Source organism: Corvus cornix, chromosome 5, assembly GCF_000738735.6.
Source record: "Corvus cornix cornix isolate S_Up_H32 chromosome 5, ASM73873v5, whole genome shotgun sequence".
NCBI lineage: Eukaryota > Metazoa > Chordata > Aves > Passeriformes > Corvidae > Corvus > Corvus cornix.
In genome coordinates, this window is record NC_046335.1 from 47,610,766 (window position 1) to 47,634,684 (window position 23,919).

A 23,919-nucleotide genomic window follows, 5' to 3' on the forward strand; every position below is an offset into this window, starting at 1 on the left:
GCTGTGTCACAACCACCATGTTGAAGGGAACCAGCTACTGCTACATGAATAACCTGGATTTTGGCATTTATGGGACTTCTAGCTCCTGCCATGTAATGTCCTTTGTGGGTATAATACTGTATAGACTGAATGTATCTTTTCATTTGGATTTTTCTCTGTGCTCTGTTTCTTGTGCTAACCTTTCCTTAGTGTTTTTCTCTACTGCTTTTTCCAGCCTTTCATGTGCAAACTTTGGGCCCAAGAAGTTTTATGCTGAACTCTCAAACATATCCTGTGCAAATGGTTTGAAATATTGAGTGAAGCATGTTCATCTTTCATTAACTGGAGTAAAGGTATGTATGAAAATGATTTCCAGGAAACATACCCTTGAAAGTCTCAGGAAGAGCCTGTCACCTCTTTATTAGGACACAGTCATTCCTTTCCAGCTGATAGCCCTGTTTTGAGTGTCAGCATTGTGCCTGGATCTTCATCTAAACGATTATCAAGCAAACAGTTAAAATCAAGGGGTTTTTACGAGCAAAAGATCTGCCCCTGATCATCCAGCTCAATGAGACCAAGCTCTCAGTCTGTTACAAGGTCCAAGGCGCAGCTTGATTTTAAACATCTGCTTAAGTGCTTTTGTACTTTGAGCTGCTGGGAAAAAGTTACTGGTATTCCTGGGTGGCAATCTGTAATTCACACCCTTGCTAGGGGTCAGCAGAAATGGGCAAGGTGCTTCTCCTGGCCCTGGAGTCTCCAACTGGATCTTGGTGTCTGTCTGGCCGTGGGTTTCAAACCCCAGCCGATATTGCGTGTGCTTGTTGGACAATCCCGCCTTTTTACGCAGTTGCTGTTCCCTGACCCGCTGGCAGAGCCACTTGCCCCCATTATTCATCCTGACACGCTTCATAATGCACAGAGCCAGCCTGCAGCATCCAGCCTGCAAATTTCCCTAAGGCTGCAGAAGGGGGAAAAAAGAATAACCTGCAAGCATAAGGACATGCACGCAAACATGCTTTTCATGTGTTTTCACACACTACGTGTGCGTGCAGACACTTACGCATGCTCATAGGCACACACATATGCATTTTTTGTATCTCACTGGATAAAAACCCAAGAGTGGAAAATGTGTCGATAAACATAAGGGAGCTTTTCAGGGCCTTTGATTTGAAGCTGCATCTTGTAGCAGCTTTCCAGTATTAGGATAGGATAGGGAGAGGAAAAGGAAAGAGAGAAGGGAAAAGGGAAAGCAAGAGGCAAGGGGAAAAGGAACAGAGTGGAAAGAAAAGAGCACGGGTGGAGAGAAAAAAGGTAGGGGGAAGACAGGGAAAGGAAAAGTACAGATAGCAATGCTGCCAGAGTTTGTATACCTTAAAATCTGAAAGGTCCAAAAGTTCTTGACCTATATTCCCCGTTGCAGAAGTGTAGTACAATAACACACTGTGGTTTGTTTAAAACATGGAAACTTGACTTCATTCTTATGTTTTGGAGAAAGATTTCGCAATGCTGCTGAGGAGAGAAAGCGAAAAGATTTAGCTGTTCCTCGTTACTCTCTCCCTCCCTCTGCCTTTTGGCAAGCTTGAAATCAAACCCACTTGCTTCTGGAATATCGTAACATTGCTGTTTTGATGAAGCTAGGCTTGAATTAAAACTTAAAAAAAATCAACCTCAAATCCACCGGGACAGGATGCTAGTATTTATAATAAAGTGGGTTTATAGACTGAATGGTTTGACATCTCATATACAGGCTGGTGGAAGCACATGCTGCAGAGTGGTCTGCAAGGGGACAGGCATCACATGGTGTTCTGACTCATTCAGATGGATTTTGGTTTCTCTTTGCTGCTTTTTTTTTTTTCTTCCCATTTCTTTCATTTAATTTTGAAGGGACAGAGTCAAGTGCTCCGTTGCAGGGTCTGGTGCACTAATGGAGTAAACAGTATTGTGGGCATGTTGGCAAACTCTCAATTTGACTTGGCTTTGCTGATCTCCATTGAGTTATATTATTGGTTATTTATGCATATGCTGATGACCTTTGGGCAGCGGGGAAAATGTTTATGAATCTAAAAGGCTTCGCAAACTTCAGCACAAAAGCTTGTTTTGTCCAAAAAAATGTGAACTGTGACTTCATCATTCAGCCTTGCTTGTTGTCTTGTGTTAGAAGTCTTTGGTCATCCATTTGTGCTGTAGAATCAAACCATGTAGTGCAGATGAGCAGTCACATACCCTGAACAGCAAAAAGTGAAAATCCATGTGGAAGGCATGTGAGTAGCTCCAAGAGAGCAGCTGGGTTTGTTCAATGGGCTGGTGAAGGCTGAGTTATTGAAAGAAGTCAAAGGGAGGTAGGTGCTGCTGGACCATTATATTTATGTACTTCCTAACCTGCTGGGGTATAGTTTTGAAATTTGTAGATTCACTTGGGAAAAATTAGGATCTGTTTGTGAACAATTTGTAAGTGTAAGAAAAAGCCCAGCCAGTGGCTGAATTTCCAATCAGTCCTGCTGATAATGAATAACTTCTTCAGTTCTGCTCTCTGAATCAAACTTTGAGTTGTCCATTTTTTTGCATGTCATGTCAGGAAATTGAAAATAGATGGGGAAGCTCCACCTCATTCTCTTCCTTTTCAAAGTCATCAAGGTTATTGTTTTCTACTCTCAATTTTGTCAGTGTTTTTTACTTTTCTGTTGCTGATGCTGCAGCATGATTTGAGTGCCCTTCCAGGGTAGGGACCTGCAGCTAGAAAAAGGACTCTCAATAAGCAGCTTGTGCATTCTACTTGAAAAAAGTCTTGATTCCTTTTTACTTGCTTTCTGAATATGCTGTCTTTGCCCATTGTATCAAAGCCCAAAACATGCCACACTGGGGATTTGTAATGTTTAGTGTGTTGCTCCCCCTGATGAAAGCCAAGAAATGCTGGCTATTGAACTTCCTTGCACCTGGCTTCAGCTCCCAGAATAAATCAGAGCAGCCTAAAGCTTATAATAAATTACTCCTGGTTACTGGTGACTCCTGGAGAGTCAGGCAGATCAAAGGGAAATAAAAACCAGTTCAGTCACAGCTTTTCCCTTTTCCCTTTTCCCTTTTCCCTTTTCCCCTGTGCCTTGTTGGTTTCTATTTTTTGGGCAGATCCCCAGCCTATGGAGTAAGACAGCATTATGTGTCTGCTTTGTGCTGCCTAGGTCTTGTTACAGCACCTGCCTGTAAACTTCTGAAGATGGACTGCACAGTTTAGGCAATGCTTAATCCTGTTTAAGGCACATGGGTGTCCTGTTTGTGGCCAGGTTTAGCAGTGTTATCCAGGGCAGAGTGGATTTTATGCTCATTGTACCAGTGTAAGGCTGGACAATTTGTGGAGCTCTCTGGTAGGACAGTACCAGAAGTGAGAGCAGAGTCCAGCTTGAGTTCTCCTGTTATCAGTGGTGCCATTGCAATGTTGAGAGGAAAATAGGCACACCCAAATACTAAGAGGATGCGTGTGGTGTACTAATCTTATCATGCATGATGTGTCTTGAAATAACGGAAGGAGAGATACCCTTTGGGTGAACGTGTCAACTTTGTTATTATGATGTATGTCCATGAGTGTTCCTCTTCAAAACCTTGTCCCAAATGCTTTCCCCTCCTAGATAGCTGTGGCCATATGATTAGAGCAACCTGTGACCTGCTGTCAGAAAGATGCAAAAAAATTTATTGGGAAGGAAACTAGCAACAAGGGTCGTCAATTCTGAGGGAATCTTCCTGTATTTGATGTTTTTTATTCTCCAAAGACTAAGGTCCTGGGGTCAAAGGATTTATATGAGATCTGTACGTTTGAGTTCAGAAAAAAAGCAACCAAACCGCGCCTTTATACACGCAGAGTTTGATGACATAAATCTTAAAACCTCAGAAAAACAGATGGCAAAGAAAGGAAGGTCTGTCTTTTGGAGTTTTAAATAATAAAGGGCTTGTGATTATTTAAAGCTGGTCTCTCGATATTTTGAATGTGTCTTGTGATATTTGGATGGGTGGAACTGGTGACGCTGGCCAGGCACCTATAAAATGCCTAGATTGCTCCTAGAACACTCCTTGCTATAGGCAGTATAATAAAACCCAGGGTATAACCCTCACCGATGTTTCAAAGCTAGATTAAAAAACCTCTCAGGGAGAACCTTTCCTGTTATGTTCAGTCATGCTTTCCACGAAGGAATCTCGCTGTAAAGCTATTCAAGCACTGGGATGGCTTGTTTTCCCTCTCTTTTAACGAACAGTCCACTGACTTCAAGCTCTAAGAACCAGAGCAAGGAAAATCAAACAGGGAGATGAAAGAGAGGGAACAGCCTGCTTGCAGCCGAGGGTGGCTGGAGGGGAAAAGTGCCCTTTGCAGCATGCCTTGGGGCTTGTCCCATGGGAGGAGAGTTGGCTTGTGGACGGAGGGCTTTGATCTGTTCCTGACCGCTGAGATACACTTGCTGATGAGGAGCAGGGAGGGAAGCCAGAAAGGGTTGGAGGGAAAAGAAAGATGTCAATTTCTCAGGGCTGCTCTGGGTCCTCACAGCTTCTGCAGTTGGGCTACACCAGCCTTCCTCCCTTAACCTTCAGCTGGCCATGGCTGGCTGCCATGGGTCTGAGATCCAGACCTGGAGTGTGCATCAGAGCAAATTGTCTGACGATTCTTAATTTTATGCTGGTTTTGGTGTTGCCTAGCACTGCCATTATGTTGCACACAAGTCTCTGCCCCTCCTTGCCACTGTCCCCACCTCCAGGTGATGGGCAGCTACTCCTCTGCTGGTAGCCCTTGAGGGACAGGGCGATCTTGGCTGCCCTGAGTGAGAGGACACAGCTCCTGTGAGCCTGTCCCTGTGCTATGCAGCTTGGCACATGGTCCTGGAGCATCTCTTCTGCATTGTTGAAGTGACTCTATCCACATTAGCGACTGGAGAGAGCAGACTGCTCTGGGCTGGCAGCAGTGCTTGGGAGTGTGCATAGCTCAGAGCCCCCTCCTCTTCCTCTGCCCGCCTGGGGAGGGAGCACTCATTGTCCTGCCAAGTTTTCATGCTGCTTGCCACTGTCTGTGCAGGTGTTCCTCACCAGGGAGGTCTCGTGCCACTTGGTTGTCTTGCTTCATATTTGTGTCCCATATCACTACAAATAATTTGGAGGCTGTTCTCTGCCTCATTGATTTTCTGTCATGCATTACAGTGGCACTGGGTCTGGATTCAGCAGAATTCATTCCTCTTTTCTCTCTGGCAGATGCTGCTGAATGGTTTTCAATGTTACACCCTGGGCTGTGAACTGGTAGCATGGTGGAAATGGCTGTTGTCAAGGCTTTTACTCTCTCTGTCTGACTCTGTCAAAGCTTTTCTGTTGGTAGTTACTCAGGAGAGCCCTGGAGGAAACCATCCCTCACTTTCCTTTCAGCCCCTTTGTAATTCTTAGTATAATAAATGTGTTAAATATCTGGCGTCTGAGAAGCATGACATTTTAAGTGCTTAACTTAACTAAGCCTGCTTCATATGATGGCAAGGTCTTGCTGCACCATTTGAGGTGTTGTTCTAATACTGGGGTGACTCTGCCAGGTGTCACATGAATGCCACTGAGGTGACCTCTGCTTGGTGCTGACCTGTGTGGTTGTTCAGGTGAAGATCACTCAAATGTTAGAGTCTGAAATTAAAACACTGGCATCCATTAAAAGCTTTCACAGACCAGGAGGTGTCAGGACCTCAGATTTGCAAAGACAGGTAGTTCTGCAAGGCTGCCCTTCCAGATCACCTCGAACACAGCACTAAAACCCAGGAGGAGAGAGGTTTCTTCCACAGCAGCTTGAAATTCCTATACAGCAGCTGAGAAAGCGATCTGTCTTGTTTACAGGCGAGCGAGGGATTGGGGTATGCGTGTGTCTGACTGGCTGCTGGCGAGTGCATCTCTTGGACTGCTTGGCGGGGCCATCTTTGCACAACATGCTTTTCAGGCACAATTCTGCTTTTTATTAGAGCAAACTGGCAGGGAAGGGAACGGGGATGGAGCATTATGTGTTACTGGGGTAAGGCAAGGGAACTGGTGGCGATTCCTTTGTCGATCGAAACCAGCTTCCGAACAGACAGAAAAGACCTTGATAAACCTTCCTTCCTTCCCTGCAGAGGACTCTGTACAGCGCTACTCTTGGATCCAGCCCCAGGTTTTGTTGCAGTTGAGTTCTGGAGGCTGTTTTCCCCTCCATCCACCAGGTAGCTAGCCTCATTCTCCACTATGGGCAGTAACACCAAGGAAAATTTTATCAAGCCCTACCTTTGCTATTTAAACCTCAGAGCTCAGGGTTTGTTGTTTTAATATTTCTCAGGGCAGTTTTCTGCTTGTGAAGTCTTGGAGAATTGCAAGTTGGATATCTTCAGGCAAATGCTTTGCAAGCTTCCTGTGTGGATTCCCATCACCTCCCTCAGTGCTTGGGTCCTCATGGCCAGAGGTGATCACAAAATCATTTAATCTGACACACCTCAGCACTGATCACAGAGGTTTGTGTTGGGATCAGGCAGTCTCCCTTCTGTTTATACATTTGACCTGGGCATTTGACAGCTGGGCCCAACAGAAGGCTTTTTACACCTCACTGTTTGGGATCCTGGGGGAAGGATGCTGTGCTGTTGTAAGGCAAAGGGAGAAAGAGACATGGCTGGATAGGTTACTGCTGCAGAGCTGTTGAGATAAATCTGGGGATGGCAGGCATCCCTCTGCTAAGAGCCAGCACAGTTGAGGTCTTTATATAAGGCCCTCTTCTGTTAGGGCTGCATCTCCCTGCACCTGCTGGTCCATTTCTCAAGCTGCTACCAAATCCTTTCCCTTTTCCTTTCTTTTCACTTCGCAGGATTTTTTTTTTTTTTTCTCCTCCCCTCGGGGCTTTTCTCCCCTGTACAGCTTAGCAACTGGTGCCTCTTCCCTGAGCTCAGGCAGGCAGTAGCCAGAGCAGGCAGGTGAGCCACTGAAAGGGGATAGAGTTGTTTAGTCTGGGGTGTTATCAGTGGAGGCAAGCAGAGAGGGTGCTCCGGGGCTGAGGAAGGGGAAATGTCTGTGTTAAGATGGAGAAGTTTACAGGAATGGGTAGAACTGATTTTTAAAGTTTTTATTTTTTTGCCTCTAAGGAGGAAAGTAGAAAAAAGGGCTGACCTGTTTGTCGCCTGTCCACCACTCTCTGGGTTAACACTGTGTTGTTGAAGGAATTGAGACCTAGAAGTCCTAGCTCTTTTTTTAGAAGCATAGAGGGAAAACAAGGAATTTTTTTTCCCTGGAGGGAGCTGAAGACAAAAGGGTCTCTAGGAAAGCTGTTAGTGGAGAGGGGAAAAGGAGGAGAAGATTGTCTGCTGTAGGGACAGGGAGAGGTGAACTCCTATCCAGCTGCCATGGAGCTATCTGTCTTTTTTTTCCTCATTCACTCCAGTGGGAAATCAGGGTTAACAGCACAGAGGGGGACAGCCCATTCGATGGAGTGGAGACACTCATCCAAACCTGACAGCTGCCTAAAAGGCACTGTTCAGTAAAGACAGCTGGGTGGAGAATGCAAAATCAAGCAGGAAAGGGCTGGAGCTTGGGAGGGGAGAAGTGGAAAATGCTTGAGCTAATCCCAGCTTCACCTCTGGCTGCCTCTGGGATATTGGGTAAGTCACCTGTGTGCCTTTCTAGTCTGTTCTCCCTGACCTGTCCAGAGAGCAAATCAGTCTCTCAGTTTTTCTGGGTGACTGAGTATAGCATTGAATGTAAGTTTCTAGAGATGCTTGACCAGAAATCTGAGAGAGAGAGGGGGCACAGTTAGTGTGGATTTCAAAGCAAAGTTGGTGCTCTGAGATTTAGGGTCACTAAAGGGCTAATTAGTTATAATTGACAAGAGATTTGTGTCCATTGGGGTACAATTTCACCTACTGCTGCATCTGAGCTCTGTCTACATGAACAGACTAATGTACGTTCTGGCCTCTTTCTTAAACTCAGGTTTGCTTTGTGCCAAAGCTGCAGCTGTGAGAGGGGAGCATGAGGACATGGTGTACCATAAAATTGACTGAAGCTGTGTACCTCTGGAGGCAGGGGAGCATCCTGGGGGTGGACTAAGTCCCTGTGTGCTTTTTTCTTATGCTCTTTCCTCCATTCCTGTTGTTGACCACCATGGAAGCTGGGTATGTAGCTCTGTGCTGAGCCAGTGTGGCCGTCCTTGTGCTGTTACATACCAGAGCAATTATAAAAGCCTCAAGCATCTTGGACCCTGCACGCCCCAAATCTTTAAAGTGAGCCTGCATCCATTGACCCACAAAAGGGTTCTGGCAGTCTTAGATGGAAGTGTAGGTTTTCATAACAAAACCTGAAATTAGCTGTGTGTTGTCTGCTTTTCCAGAGCCCTGCCAGCCCTACTGATGGGGTCGGGCACATGTTGTGCCCCCCCTAGCTGGGTTGCTGACCTGAACTGGACACCTATGTCCAGTTCAAAGAGACTTTGCAGGTCCATCTTCCTTCCCCTGAGCTTGCAGAGTCCATGCTGACCTTCCAAAGGGTGCTGTGTGCGTGGGGCTCTCCAGCTGCACAGGGACCGAGTGTGGAAGAGGATCATTTTGGGAATGTAGTCCCATGACTGCAAAGGGTTTGCTGCCCCCCTATGGATTTGACTGGCGCGGCCTGGGCCAGGGCAGCAGGGTGGAGGAGGTGGCAGCTGGTAGGAGCCAACTGCTCCGTCCTGCCATGTCCTTCTCGTTCAGGCTCTCCCTGTGCTCTTGTGCAGCTGACAGGTTGGGGCCTGGGCTCCCATTCAACTGATTGCATAAATGTAGCGAACAACAAGGTTTCCCCAAAGCAGCTCCATCTGTGCAGGGCACTTGTTCGTCAGGACTCCCTCGGTCGTGATGTGCTTTGCTGGAGTTTGTGCCAAACCCAATACCCGCAGTTTAAAAATAACATTTGGGTGTGACAGCTCCATTATTTACCCAGGATCCAACATTGTCTGGTAGGCAAAGCCAAACGGCTGGAAGTCTGGGGCAAGACATTCTCTTCTCATCTACCACTGTGTTGTATATTACCTCCTGCTGCCTCAGTTTCCCTGCTGATGAATCAGGGATAATGAAAAACGGCTTATGATAATTTCTGCAAGGCTTAGGTACTTCAAGGATCTCAGTTAGGACTTTTCTCCAGAACCCATGAGCAATATAATGCCAAGGCAGACCAAACAGTTGCACCTCTTTATTGGTGGCCAGACTTTGAAAGAAGCTATTGACACAGAAATATGTAGTAAAGGACATCCTGGAAGGCCTGTGAGAGTGGCATTGATATGTTGCTGGCTTGCCCTTCACCCCTGGAAAAAAATCATTGCACACTCCATTCCCCTTAATTTTCAACACTGCTGGCTCTGTCTGTGCTTTCACTTCAATGACAGCTGAGTGCCAGGCATTTTTCTTCCTGACTCTGTACATTAATGATGTCTTAACTGTGCAAACAACTATAACATGCATGGAGAGTCACCTTGTATAGGTAGTTGCTTTGTTGTCTGTTGTTTATTTCTTTTAAGGAAGTTAAACCTTAGAGATTTTCTCTAGTGCCAGAGAATCCTCATTCAAATAATCCTTCCCATCATGGAAAAATGTGGGTTAGGAGACATGAAGGTTGTGACAGCCTCACCTGGGACAGTAAAACCTTTAGGAGATACAAAAAAGGTGACACCAAAATGCTTTGACCTTTGACTGAAACTGGAAGTAACACAATGTGATTGGCACAGTCCTGGCTTAAAAATAGCTGCCTCAAAAGCCTTCCTCTCTGCACTACAATCCCCTTAAGGAAATGGTTCAATATCATGGGCACAGACTGTTTGGTAGACCCTCAAGTCATGCTGCCAATACAAGAGCAGAGGTTCTGCGTTTCTTTGCTTCTTTATGATGCACAAAGAAATGTCCTCTGAATTGGGTTTTTCAAAGTTTCTGGAGAAGAGAATTAATTTGCTGTCTGCTGGAGCCACACTGAGCACAACAGGGGTTGAGCGCCCAGATGATGTCCCTGGTACAGGTGTCAGGAATTCGAGCTTGTTGGAGGCCTTCTTGGAGCTCTCTCATGGTACCAGGAATGTCCTTACACTCTAACCTGAAAGCATAAAGCTGCTGAATTTTAATAAATGGCAAGTTTTCTCTCAGCTGTCCATTAGACCCTGGAATGCCATGAATTTTTCTGCAGAAGGCTAGAATCTTGGGTAGTGTGAACCCAACATGGTTTTACTGATTCTTGCAGCTAAGCTAGTTTTCTGCCAATTGGGAAGCACCCCGAAGACCTTAAAGTAGCCTGCCTACAATTCACTCCAATTCCCCCATCTTGGGATGACAGGTTTCCACTCATATTTCCATTCTGCGGATGGCCAAAAACTTCTGGGCCAGACAAAACTGGAATTTCTAGAATAGCTCAGATCAGACCTTGACTTGGAGCCAAGTCCTACAGATGTCTGGGGCTTCAGCTTGGGCCATCCATAAACAGATCTACTTACTCAATCTGGAGGAAGTAGCAACGTTTGAAGGGGTTTGCCATCAGACACCTGATGGACAAGCAGGAGAAAATTCTACCCTGATGTGTCCATTAGCTCTATGGTTACAGAGCTGGGCAGGTCCCTGACCTAGGACAAGAGATTCTTGAGGGAGTATTTTTTTTTTTTCCCTTTAATATTTTTCTGGGTTCCCCCACCTCACTTGGTTCTTCTTGTAACCAAGTCAGGGAAAGAAAAAAAAAAAAAAAAAAAAAAGAGAGAGAAGGAAAAAGAAATTCCAGAGTGAGCAGGAAACAGCGAGTAAAATTAGCCAAGAAGCTTCCAAACAAATGTGTGGCTTACACTTAGGAGAGCTTGGTTTTGTTTACTGTTTGTTTTGAGTTTCCACTCTTTGCCTTCAGATCAAGCCCCGGGAGAAGGGGGAGCCTGGAAGGAGGCCTCAGATGTCTGCACAACTCTTATATGCTGTGAAAGGAACCCTGATGAAAGGTTAAGGCAGTGGGATGGATGATACCCAACAAAAGGCATGTGCAGCACTTTTGATTGCTTTTTGCTGTGGAATCCTTGTTTCCAGAGACTCTAATCCTCCTTGTGATGGCTAGGAAAGGTGGTTGTGAGGGAGAGGATAATGCCTGTTAACCTCTTCAGTGCTGTGTTCCCCAGTGTTGTCACCTGCACCGCGGGGGAACCTAAAGGCTGAGACCAGGTGATCTGTATCCATCTGTACTTTTCATGAGAGGAATCCTTCTTGTCTGACAGGCATGATAGAAGCACAAAAACACAGAGGAAAGTGCAAGATTTCTCTCACTTTTGTTAAGCAAAATCCAGACTGGGTGATTTCTTAGCAATGAATTGATAAACCTTTAACACACTAACGATCCCATTGGAGCTGGCTGCCTATGTAAAAATAAGCATAAGCTAAGTAAATGCTTATTAAGTGCTTTGCAAGGCTCAGTGAGGAATTCTGATGTCTTAAGGCATAAGTCAACTCTGAGAAGACTTAGAAATAAGCAGCGTGAGAGGGTAAAATTTCTTATTGACTCCCAGAACAGATGATTTTTACATCCCGTTTTGTTTACAGACTGCTTAGTTTCTGGTCTTGATGACTGCTGAAACCAGGTTCCTCATGTTGATTGCTCCCTGGTTTGAAGCCATGTGGTTGTTCCAGTATTCTCTGTCCTGTAAACATCTCCAAGAACATGGCACACTACTTTATCTGTCTCTCGTTAAGTAGAGAATGTGATTGCTATTATGCATGGAATTGTCAAACCAATCTGGTGTCTCCAGACTTCACCAAGGATCAGGCAGTTTCACCAAGATGCCATCTTCTTCTTGACAGCTGACACAGAGAATGCTAAGAAACTTAAAAAAAATATTAAAAATACTGTACACAAGCAGAAGTGCCAAAAAGCAGGCGGAGTGCATGTCAGGGAATTATTTACAGTGGCTGCAGTTTGAAATCTATTGAGGCTGAAGTTAAAATATCAGCTGGGATCCCAGCCCAAGCTTGGTCACAAACGGAACGCGTCAAAAAGTTCTCAGGAAATGAGCAGAGGCCCTGCTGAGCAGAGCCAGCTCTTCTGTGGAGGCTCCTTCCCTCCCAAAGATCCAGCAGAGAAAGGAAAGCTCTGGGAAGAGAATGAGAGCAGCTGAAGGAACAAGTGTCATTGCAGTGCAATGTCCTCTGGAGTGCACAGCTCAGCAAGTGCACTCCAGGCAGTGATGCCCCGAGGAGCTGAGGGCCCTCACAGCAGAGGCAGGGAGGAAATTTGTGGCAGACCTAATGTCTGTCTCGCAGTCATTGTGGGTGGCAAGAGGGACATCAGAACATCAGGCGAGTATTGCAGCTGGTGTGAATCGGTGCTTCTCCACTGGTTGTGACAGTTCCATGGTGGGACAGACTGGATGAAGACCTGGTTTGTTGGCAGCACCCTGTAGGACAGCTGAGACCAGGTGGGACCACCTGAGGACAGACAGTGCAGGAACAGGACTGAGAAGGGTGTGTCACCTTGGTGGCAGTGCCTTTGGCACAGTGGGTGGTGCATGTAGAAGTAGCTTTACAAAGGCACTGCATATGTGCACACCAGTGACGTAGCTCACCAAAGCAGGAGATTCTGTAATTATTGCTTGTGTGAGAGCATGAAGCAAAGGCTGTATGAGGGGAAAAAATAGTTCACCTTCTAGGAGGCCTGCCTGTTGTTAAATTCAGAGACATGCACGCAGACTTGCTGGTCCTCTCAGGCTTCCGTTTTATTTTCTCAGCTCTTCTCCTCCTCAGCTCTTCAGTGTGTGCCCTGAGACAGGCAACAGCAACACTGTGTTTGTCTGCTGCTGCCTGAGCTTCTGGTGTCATCCTCCCCACAGATGTATCCCCCTTTCGTTGAGAGGAAGGCAGAGGTTGATACCGACCGTGGGCCAGCATGTGTTCCTCACGGTGGAAAGAAGAGTGGGACCTGTCTGTCTTCCATGATCACAGCACATCTGTGATCAGACCTTTCCCTCTCCGGTGTTAGGCAGGACTTGTGCAAAGCGCCCTTCATGCTCAGCTGCTTGAGCTCACTTCCTCCTGGGTCTGGGTGCATTTCTTCAGGGCAAGTAACAAACAAAGGTGGGACTGTCTCCATTTTGTGGTCTGCTCTGTCACCCAACACATGTACATTTTTAACTGACCTGGATAAAAAGCAGGAGGTGGTCGATTCATCCCATGGACTCAATGGTGAATGCTGATGTCTTTCAACCTACTCCTGTCCTGTGGATAAAGCTGAACAGAGATTCCAAAATCTCTGAACTTTACCGTAGTGCCTCTGATCCATCCAGTGGCTTTTCCTCTGCTATCTTCACCTGGAGTTGGAGAATACTCTGTGTGTAGGAGGAGTCAGGGATCCCTCCCCATCCACATGCATGATGCCTTCCTAGGAATGCTAGAAGGAGGGCCATGGAGAGCAATGATGTGAGATCTGGTGTGGAGTACCGCAAGCTAAATGAAGTATTTCTTCTCCCCAGGGAACACTCTCACGCTCTGAACAGCAGCACTGTGAGGATAACCCGAGCGTGGGCAGGGGGCTGACTCATCTCCCCAGAAGATTAACACTGTTTATTAATCACTGCTCCTTTGAGGTGGAAAAAATGGGGAAAACTTCTCGTGGCCAACGTTGTGATTAACCATCTAATTGTTCTACTGGTATGTTTGCTTAAGGGGCTTTCTTTGCTCTGTGTACACTAAGAAATAGTCTCATCCTACCGTTGTTGCACCCAGATGATAGTCATTAGCAGTGTACCAGACATACCCATTGTACAGGCCTTGTCCTGACCTTTTTTTTTTTTCCCTAAGTCCCTGGGTCCATCTTCAGTGTTGGCAGGAGAATGACAGCTCTTCTAAGTAAAGTCCTCTGTTTGTTCCCAAAACATGCAGGGAGTCAATTAATGGAACAAGCAATTCCTTGTCCCTTCCAACTGACCCTCCAGTCATCTTTTTCATCATGGGAGATGGTGCCATAAGCGATGTAGAATGTCTCAAGATCCTTTTCTGCGAGAAGACCCATCAGACTGAGCTGCAAGAGCTTGCTGAATTGCAGAATCACACACCCGCTCCCACAGCTCTGAGCATGCACATTCCAGATACGGCTGGTGTTAGAGAACAGGATTTTGGAGGGAGCTGGCACACCTAGCCGTAGCTGTGGGAATGTCTTCCCTTCAGTGCACAGGGATTTGCAAAAGGGCTTAAACTTTGTTGATGCTTTGTGTCTCCTAGACTTTGCTTGTCTTTGCTTGAAATACGAGACTAGGCTTAAGACTTGGGATCTGGCAGGGGACACATGGGTGAGCTTTAGTTTGATCTGCAGTACAAATAAGGAAAAAGATCACCTTGTCTTTGCCTGCTTTGGTACTTATGTTTCAGTGAATATGGGAAATCAGGAGAAGTGCACTTTGGCTAGTAAAATGTAAAAGAAAATGGTATCAGTGGAGGACAACTAATTCTGGAAATTTTTTTCTAATCATTCATTCCAGACCAGGTTCGGCTAAATGTTCCATTTCAAGCACAAATGCCATGATAATACATTTCAGTAACATTTCAAACTATGTCTGACTATATCCAACAGAAGGAAAAAAAAAAAAGGAAGCTGTGAAATGAGAAGTAGCTTAAAGCCAGGGAAGACTTATTCAATCTCACTGACATTGCTGTTTCCTTCCATGCACCAGTGCACGTGGTGAGCTTTGCAAAAGCACACATTTCCTTAACCCTGCTCCTGCTGAAGTCTACACAAGTGTCGATGTGTTCGGCACCAGACCCCAGAGCACCTCAGATGTTCCCCTACGTCGTGCACAATGCAGTAGTTGAATTCAAGAAACGTGTTTTCATGCCCTGGGCACCTGTGTTGTAGCTCAAGTGTGGCAAGAGGCTCCTGCGCTGCGTGGTGCTGCGAGGCTGTGGGCTGCAGCTAGAGGGGGTGAGCCGGCAGAAGATAGTTCCAGCTAAAATTTCATGCTCCAAGCTTTTTTTCCTTGCCCCTCTCTTTCCTCCTTGCCCTGATATCAGGTGGCACCTGTGTGCCCACCTCCAGTGGACTTGTACAGGTGCAGGATTATGTCCGTGTGTGTGTCTGGGCACACACAGCGAATCTCACAATTATCATGACTTAGTCTGGTTTGTGGCCAGGCATACTGTGAGGTCTCAGCTGGTGGCTGAGGCTAAAGTGCATGAAGTGTTGTGCACAGGTCATGAGTAAACGGCCCTTTCCTCAGAGATCCTGCACTCCAAGTATATGGTTAGGAACAACAGATGGATACCACAAACACACAGGCGCTGTGGGTGGGGGAGGAACACAAAATAACACCCAGATAATTAAGATGAATGATTAATGGCTCGAGTGGGTAAGAAGGGGCCAAAACACACTTGCTGAATGTTCGCTGGTGATGCTTCACAGGAGCCTTGGCAGAGGTAGACAATAGATACACTGTATTTTGGACTTGCTCATCATTCACACTGCTAAATTTCTCAGTCTATGCTTATGGCAGTTCAGCTGTAACATTATGTTGTAGCTACACTGTAAAGATGGTGCAAGTCTGGTGTATTCCGTACTGAATGCAAACACAGCACACTGAAACACTAGTCCTTAAAGGAATTTTCATCTCGTAGGATTTGGCCCAACACCCACTGAAGTCAGTGAGCTCTTGACCCTTTTGGGATTTGGGACAATCCTAGAATATTCAAGTGGGCTCAAAACTGGGCAAAACAATTGAGATACGTATTTAAAATAATAAGAAGAAATGCTTTGTATGGAATGCATTTAACATATTTCTGTTTGCATGTATGCATTTTTACTGTATGAAATCAGACTGAGTTTATATCTGCTGCATCTATCTCAACGTGGTGTGTGTTACACTGGACTGATCACTTACATGATTGAAATACACTGTAAATACACAGCATGCTTAGCACTAGCATGGTTTCAAAGTGGTTTTTAACCCCAGTCTTTTTGGTTTTGTTGATACTTGTTTCCTGAGTTAGCTCGGTTTGTCTCATGAGGTTCACTCCATTATGTTTATGGTAGTTGAGTGGTCAGCTTGTCCTAGAGACCACCCAGCTTCGTGCCCACTCGGACAGGTTGGATGTTGGTAGAAGAGGATCATGTGTCAGCTGCCCTTGGTGTGGATGAACACCAAACATTGATGCTGCTGGGCTGGCAGGTTCTACCACCACAGTGTTTCCTCAGAAGTAAAGAAAGTGGGGAGGAAGGATGCAGAAGGTGCCGGGGAAAGATTTCCTGCTTCATCACACACAATTTGGTTGTGTGTCTGCTCTGTGTAAAGGCTTGTGCAGATAGGTGGCCGGGTGGGATTTCAGATCGTTTTACTCCACTCTGGAGAGGGCTGTGTACGCACAACTTTGGACTGCTCTCCTGAGTGAGCTCAAATTATTACAAAGTCATTTCCAGTAAGTGTCTACCTCTAAGGCCAGGGTTGCTCTGACAACCACTCTGGGTGGATTGTCTGTGGGAACTGAACCTGGAGCCTATGGATCTGAAAGGACAAGACTCTATTGTTAGAGCTGGAAGCTGAAATCCTTTCCTGTGGCAGCAGTAGCTGCCTCATTTGTGCATCCCTCTGACATTCAGAAGGATGAAAGCTCCACCTGGGCAGCATAAGTTATGCTGCAACAGAGGTCACAGGGACTGGGTCCAGCCTGCTGTCCACAGATGCTGCATCCGTGCTCACTCTTTGGATGGCCAGTTGTGTCTGAGGTGAAGGCTTTGTGTGTAAAATGGGTGCATGTCTTCACAAGGAGCTACTCTGGACTTGTACACTTCCTTCAGTGCCTAGGTGTTTGTTGAATCTATTATCATGCCTTATATTTTCACATGTCTGGGGGTCAGTGGAGATGGATTTGTGTGCACATGATGTACCAAAGGGAAATATTTGCAGCTGTTGTCACACATGCAAAAAAGTCTTGTGCTCCTCATCAAGCAGAGCTTTTCAGACAGCCAGGCTCGGCGTGAGGATTCAGAGAAGGATGCTGGCTCTGATGCCAAACTTGTGGTTTCCTTTAACTCATTTTGCAGGGCCTCTTTTTGCTGGCTAGAAAGCCTTCACTTGAAATACAATTACCCAGATGTAGAGAAGAAAACAGGCAAAGCCCAGCCATACCAGAAAAGGGGAAATTTCCTCACATTACCCCTTCACCATCAACACTGGCACATTTTCAAAGATTTCTGGATACAGGGGGAAAGCTTTGGGCTGGACACGTGTAAAAGCAAGCTGCACATATCTGCTGACTTCAACAGAGCTCTGCTCTAAGTCCTCTGCCATAAGGAAGAGTAGGTAGATATGGGATCAGGTATAACTCAGTGCAGTGCAAATTAGTAATTTCATTGGAGTCAATTGAGAAAAATCAGTGGAGAACCTGACTTTTTGTGTGTACCTAACTGATGGCAAGAGTGTAGTGAACTTCCTCCTAAAAACTGCCTGCATTTGTTAGCTCTTACATTCATTCTGATCTGCTATCCTTTTAAAAATCCTAAAAAGAATCTATTTTTTTGTCATGCATTGAGAGGCTGGTCTCTTTTGAGATGTTTTCAGCATTTCTGGTTCTTTCACCTGTTCCAGTCATTCAGTATTTCACCTGTGTTGCCTCTTCTTCATTTTTTTTCCCCTGCTTCTTGTGTACCTCTTCAGTCTTTTACAGCATTCAGAAATGCAAGATCCTGGAATTAACTGAAGTGAAATATTTGTATAGAATGGACCAACACACAAATCTTTGTACTGCAGAGTTTTTCTTAATCACATCATTTTTCTCCTCTGGTTCCTTCCTGAAACTTCCTTCTGGGTCTTCACTCAGCAATAAACACAGTGGTTACCTCTTCACTGGGGCCAAATCTTCCAGTCTCACCAAATCTTGAGAAGAGGCTGTTGACAGTGGTGGGCTATGCCACGAATCTGGAGCCAGGGTATCACTTTCTCCTTTTCTGTCTGGAGATGCTAGAAAATAAGTACTGGCTGTGATGATAGCATTGAATGCTGAACGTAATCAAGAACACCATGGAGCTGGAAACAGTAATTTTCCTTCCTCCCTGTAAACAAGAAAATCAGCCTAACTCTGAACTGCTGGATGGTGGAGTGGGTCTGAGGTGGTGGTCATGCAGGATGATGGTGTTCTCTGGTCTGCAGACAGCAGCTGTCAGTGGAGGTAGAGCTGGTGTCACTTGTCCTCGTTCATTCGCAGGGGCAGCTCTGAAGGCCACGTGGAGGCATGGTGTGCACCAGACTTGTGCCTGTTTGCTCAGGGAAGAAGTGTCCCTACCACAGAGGGTACTTCCACCTCTCTGAACCCTTCACTTCCTGCCCCCAGTCCAAAGGGCCTGTGGAGTACCTCATGAAACAGAGATACTTCCTTGTGAGAAAGGACTGAAAGTTCCCGTGTATCATCCCAGAAAACTTCAGCTTTGCTTGCCCTTTCTGTGGCAGTAGGAGGTAGAAGGATCTCCAGCCCATGGAAGCCAAAGAGCATGTTAGGAAGTGGTGTAATGTTCAAAAAGGGGGCTTGCTCTTGGGAACAAGGAGACCATCCTAGTTCAGGGAGTTAGACAGGATTGTCACAGGTCTGTCTGCTGAACCTTTGGAGAGGGACAGCAGCCTTACTAGGGACTACCTTTGCTCCCGCGATGAGCTTATTTAAGTGGTGAAACTGACCCAGGCAAATATCTTTCATCACCGACTGGCAAGGGAGCACTGAGGGTTTGTGGTTATGGGAATAGTAGCCGAGGAAGAGGATGGTGTGGCTGTACCTTTCTTTTCAGGAGAGGAAGGTAATTGTTACTGGAACAATTGAAAGGCTGGTGAAGCACAGGGGTGTAACTTTAGGAAGGCACTGTGGATGGATATTATCCTACTGAGGGTCTCTGGCAGAGGCCATGTAGACCTGGAACAGCTGGAGTGCATGGGAGGGATGATTTGTAGGCTGGAGCTGCAGCTGAGACAATAGTTTTCAGCTGATGTGTTAGAGAGGCAATGAGGCTGCCAGTGTGATGGAGTGCTCCAAACAAGTAGGAGACTTGGGAGGGGAGGTGTGCATCTTGGGTGAAGGACTTTTATTCACATGACTGTGGGGGAAAGGGATTGCTAGTGGAGGAGACCTAAAAATAAAAGCTGGTTTTGCTGAAGAAGTGAAAGAAAGTGAAACAAAAGAGATGTCAGTAGAGAGGAACAACTAGCCCCCACTAGAAGAGAGGTGTAGCCCACACTGAGAGCTGAAGAATGTTGCTAAAGAAGGAACATGAACACAGAGAAACTGGGGTGCTGAAGACAGAGCATAATAACTATAGTTTCAGGAAAGAAAATCAGGTAAATAAGCATGTGGTAATGAACATGTGTCAGCAGGTAGAGGAGAGAAAGAAAGGACTGGTGCTTATTTCCATAGGTAATTTACTATTTCATAGTAAAATAGAGCCTGGTCTGTTTGGGATATGAAGTTGGATCAGCTAGAGACAGCTGAAATATACCTATGTAAAATGTTGTGAGTCTGGTAAAAAAATGTATGAGCTTGAATTAATCATACCAGTTGCAAAAGTGAGCATCTTGGGGTAAAAGAAAGGGGACTGAAACATAAATACTGTTGAATGTGATTGGTTGGTCAGGAAAGGAAGAGATGGAGTATAACCTTGTCTGTGCATGTAGACATATTGCTATACTTCTGTGAAGAAACTGGTAAGGGTAGCATGGATGAAAACTGGACACATGTTGGTCAAAATAATTTTGACTATGAGTTTCTAGCACTGAGGTTGTGGTGGCTTTGATTTCTCAGGTATAGATTGAAAAACTACAAGAAACTGTTTGCAGTAATGGCTGATTAATTATTTCTTCAGATTGTTCTTCCTCCTTCAGTCAGGTTTTCTTCTTTTTGGTACAGAAACTAGAAAGCTATAGAATGGCTAGTGACTATGAATTGATTAATTTTTAAATGAAATGGAAGAGTAAATAAAACCCTCCTTTCAGCTCAGTTTATTGATTTCAAAAGGATGAACTTCTCGGAGAGGTTAATATGTTCAGCTGGGTTAAGGGGATCAGCCACTTGGATGTGGAGGAGTTCTCTAAGTACAGGGTGCTGCAGCTATTGGGAATCTGTGCATCAGGAAAGGGCAGAGATCCAGCCAAGGAAGGTTTTCTGTGCTTAAATTAACAGAAAAGGAAAAAGCATGTGCTGGTTAGCATGTGCTATGAAGAATATTTGCCCAAGAAAAAAGGATATGCATGAGTTTCCTAAACAGTCAAGAAATCAAATTCTGGGATTGTTTGTTGACACCAAAACCAGTTTTTCATTTGTTCTTTGAAGAAAATAAAAATCAGGGAGGATTATATGGTAGTTGGTTCATACAATAGACTTCATACAAAAGACTGAATTTAATGACCCACGACCAATCTGTCTGTCTGTGGTCTTGAAGAGATGTTTGCAAATATGCAAGTTGTATGGTTCAGGATGGAGACAATGTTTAGGCTATTGTGTACGAGGGGGAGATGAAAGCAGACATGCATAAATAAAATCTGTTGGGGGGTCCTGGCTGAGCATTGCCTGCTGCAATCATTCCCCAGCCACAGACAGCGAGGCAGTGCTCAAGACTCAGAAATCTCCCTGGCTAGCAGCCATTTTGTTAATAGATGGGGCCCTCAGCTCTACTCTATCTGCACAGAAATTTTTTTCTCGATCCCCTTTTTGTCTGTGTTTGCTGTGTGACTCAGTACCCCAGATCTGAAATGGCTGCAGGTGCCCTAGACACGCTGTGGTTGTTTGAAGTCAGGCAGTCTCTCAACAGATTATACAAGGATGAAGGCACTCCTTACAGACAGCATTTTGTTCCCGCTCTCCTCACTGCAGTGGGGCTTTCCCTCTGGGAGGAGGTTTAGGAGAGTTGTCCACAAAAGTCTCCTGTGAGGAACAGGTGATGAGCTGTCTCCCATGAATCTCTGCAAAGTGGCAGTTGTGGCATCTCCTGGAGGAAGGCCTTTAATGTGACAATGATGCACAGTGTGAGATGGCAGAATACTAGAAGAAGCCGTTAGCCAGTCACTGTTTGGTCTTGTGGTCCCTGTTGTCATTGTTTTTCACACATCAACTTATTTTGGGTGAAGAAAGATCTAACTCATGTGAGTGCAGCATGTGCCAACGGAGGAGCAGAAGTTTGCTGTGTATTTGTGCTGTGTTTGCATTTCAACTTCTTTCACTAATCTTTCTTAAGAAGTTTCTATTCTTTTCTACTTCATTTTCTGGTTCCTCAAGGAACTGCTTTAATAAAATACATGACCAGAGTCAGTCCTACATAGAGTGACTCTGGCTGCTCTCCATGAAAATCTTCATTCCTCATGAACTGTCAGCAGGGGAGTGCGACAGATACATCTGTCACAGAGAACTGGTCTGCTTTTGGCAGCTGTGGCTGGTGGCTGCCACAGCTTGGGTCAAGTGCTTGTTCCTCTGACTTGTGCACCCACATCTATTGTGTAGGTGTTTTCTGCATACTTAAGTGAGAGTCAAACTGCTCACTAACATACGGTAAAGAGTTATGAGAATAGGGAGGCATTTCTCAGGAGACTCCATCTTTTTGAAGTCTTCCTGGGCTCAGCTCATGGTATTGCACCTCTTGCAATTGTCTTGTAGCATTATTACACAGCTACAGTGACTCATCAGGAGAGATCTTGCTGCAAGTGCTTGGTGTTTCCTGCTCCAGCTTCTTTTCTACTAGAAACCATTTAGAAGGTGAATAGGGAACTTGTGCCAAGTATCCATCTGTATCCAACTCGGTCACTGATGGGGAGAGTGGCCGGTGTGAAACTTGTCTATTATACCTAAAGTTGTTGTGGATTTCTGGTTTAACTTGGACTGAGGAGGCTGTTCAGGCATGTGCTTTGGGCTCCAAATTGGTAGGAACCGCCTTTAAGTACAAACGAAATTTGCCAGTACCAAATAGCGGAATAGGTGCAGCAGGGAACGTGCCACTCTGCGAGGGTATTCAGCTAACAGCTGTGACTGTGTGTGCCCTAGAAGTAGGTCATGAACACGTCTGCTGGCTTGAAGTCTCCCAGGAACACCGGTTTTTGTGCTGCTCGACTTGGAAGAGGTGAGGTAATGTATCCTATTTGTGTCAGCCAGTCTAGTTTGTAACATGTACCATAGTGCTGGAGTCCAGGTGTCCTGACTGGAATGCAAAGGCTGTTGCTCCCCAACAGGTCAGCAGCACAGAAGCACAGTTTCGATCCCTGTCTTGTGCAGAGAGAGAGAAGGCTGTTGCCAGAAGTTGATTATTTCAAGCATTCTCCTGGGTCACTACAGGCTGCTTTTGCTGCAGCTCTCTTCCATGCTTTTCCCTTTGGCTTTGAATAACATTGCTTGCAATTTTGCTGGCCTTCACCTTCGTGCTTCACAGACTGTCACATTAATGCCTGGCCTTTTAAAAATAAAAATTAAAGTCCCTCAGTGTTTCTTTTTCCCTTTGATTGAATTCTAACAGAAAGTTACACTGGAAGAAAATGTGTGTGTGTGCTTATGCAAAAAGATGGCAAAAAAATAGCATTATTGATAAATTTGCTAACTGTCCTCCTCATGTTAAGGTTTCATTAGCAATACTTTGTATCTTTAAATCAATGAGGAGTTTGAATATGTAGTCCCAGAACAAACCTGTCTTCTCCTGCCAAAACACTGAAACGTGGAATGTGTTCCTGCCAGTTACATGAAACGTAGAGTATTTCTTTCTGTGTCTTTGAGCTTTATACTATCACTCATTGTCACAATATGGTATCCTATTCAATTCCAAATAATTTGGCAGGCCTGTAATCATTGGCTTTTCCTCACTCTTGGATTATAGTGATGTTGCTTGGAGAATGTGCTATGTCTAGCAAAAGTCATGTACTCCCTCCTTTTAGTTTGCCTCCAGATGGGATAAGAGAGGTTTTTCCTTGATGTTCCTGCTTAAAAAACCTCATTCTGTGGTGGTGGTGTGGGGGACACCACTGAAAGGGTTAAGTGGTTTTGAATGCTTGTCGAGATCCCAATTCTAGGTTGTTCTAAGTGACGAATTCTGGGTCACTAACAATGGGAATTGTTCTGAATAATCTGATAATGTTCTCCTTGGTTGTGTTGCTTTGTTTCAGGGTGTTGTCACTTCATATCTGTCTGGAAGTGAGGTAGTGGAAGGAGTTCTGGAATAATTCAAAACTTTTCCTTTGCTCTTTATCCGAAATCTTTGGCCCATGCCGTTATGTGCTGGGATGCCCAACCCTCCTGAAATGCAATGGGAATTCATTCTCCTCTCTCCCCTCAAAGAACTCAGGCATCTAAGTCTGAGAGGTAGATTTTTATCAAAACTTCTTTTCATTTACATACATCTGGCCTGTCAGACTAGTCTGTGAATGACAATGTTCTCAGTGCCAGAGAACCATCATCTCTGGGAAGGAACATAAAACATGTGGTGAGTGCCACAAACATCTACTAGATCAGACAATTTGTGTGGCATTCCCTTAGGGAATACTTCTCATAACTTGACTCAAAAGAATATGTCTTTGTTACTTGGAGCCATCTGATGTCTCCTCTGATCCAGTGATTGTTTTAAACTTCAAAAGCTCTTGTATTCCACCTGTATGGGAAGGGTGGGAGTTTAACCCTTTTGTCTTTGTGCAGCACTTAAGGATAGTCAAAATGTTTCCCCTGTAACCTCTCTCTGAAACCACTGGCTCCACCAGATGCACCTTGAGTCTTTTATTTATTTTTAGTTCATGTGACCCTGAGGCCTGGTGGCTTCACAATGGGCAAAGGTTTTGGAGTTCAAAAGGCAGACCTGTGTCTAGGAAAAAAACTTGTCAGCTGGAGGCCAGATTTTCCCCCTGCCTTAGATGAGTTTTGCACAGTAGTCACTGTCAATTTACACAAGAGGGTTGGATCTGGGACAAGTTATTAGCCATTGCACTCAAATTGCTGAGAGCTTTTGCAGCCCTTCATGGAG

At 45.3% G+C, this 23,919-nt stretch overlaps 1 long non-coding RNA gene across 2 annotated transcripts in view; it reads left to right on the top strand.

The window, feature by feature from the left end:
* Positions 1–219: 219 nt before the first annotated feature.
* LOC120410129 overlaps positions 220–23,919 on the top strand; it is a 121,817-nt gene continuing 98,117 nt past the window's right edge. The window contains exon 1 of one of the 2 annotated variants that reach the window (XR_005602092.1): positions 220–332. This is a non-coding gene — a long non-coding RNA (uncharacterized LOC120410129). Of the gene's footprint in view, positions 333–13,532; positions 13,620–23,919 lie in introns of those variants that run through there. The other variant, XR_005602093.1, reaches the window with a different exon arrangement.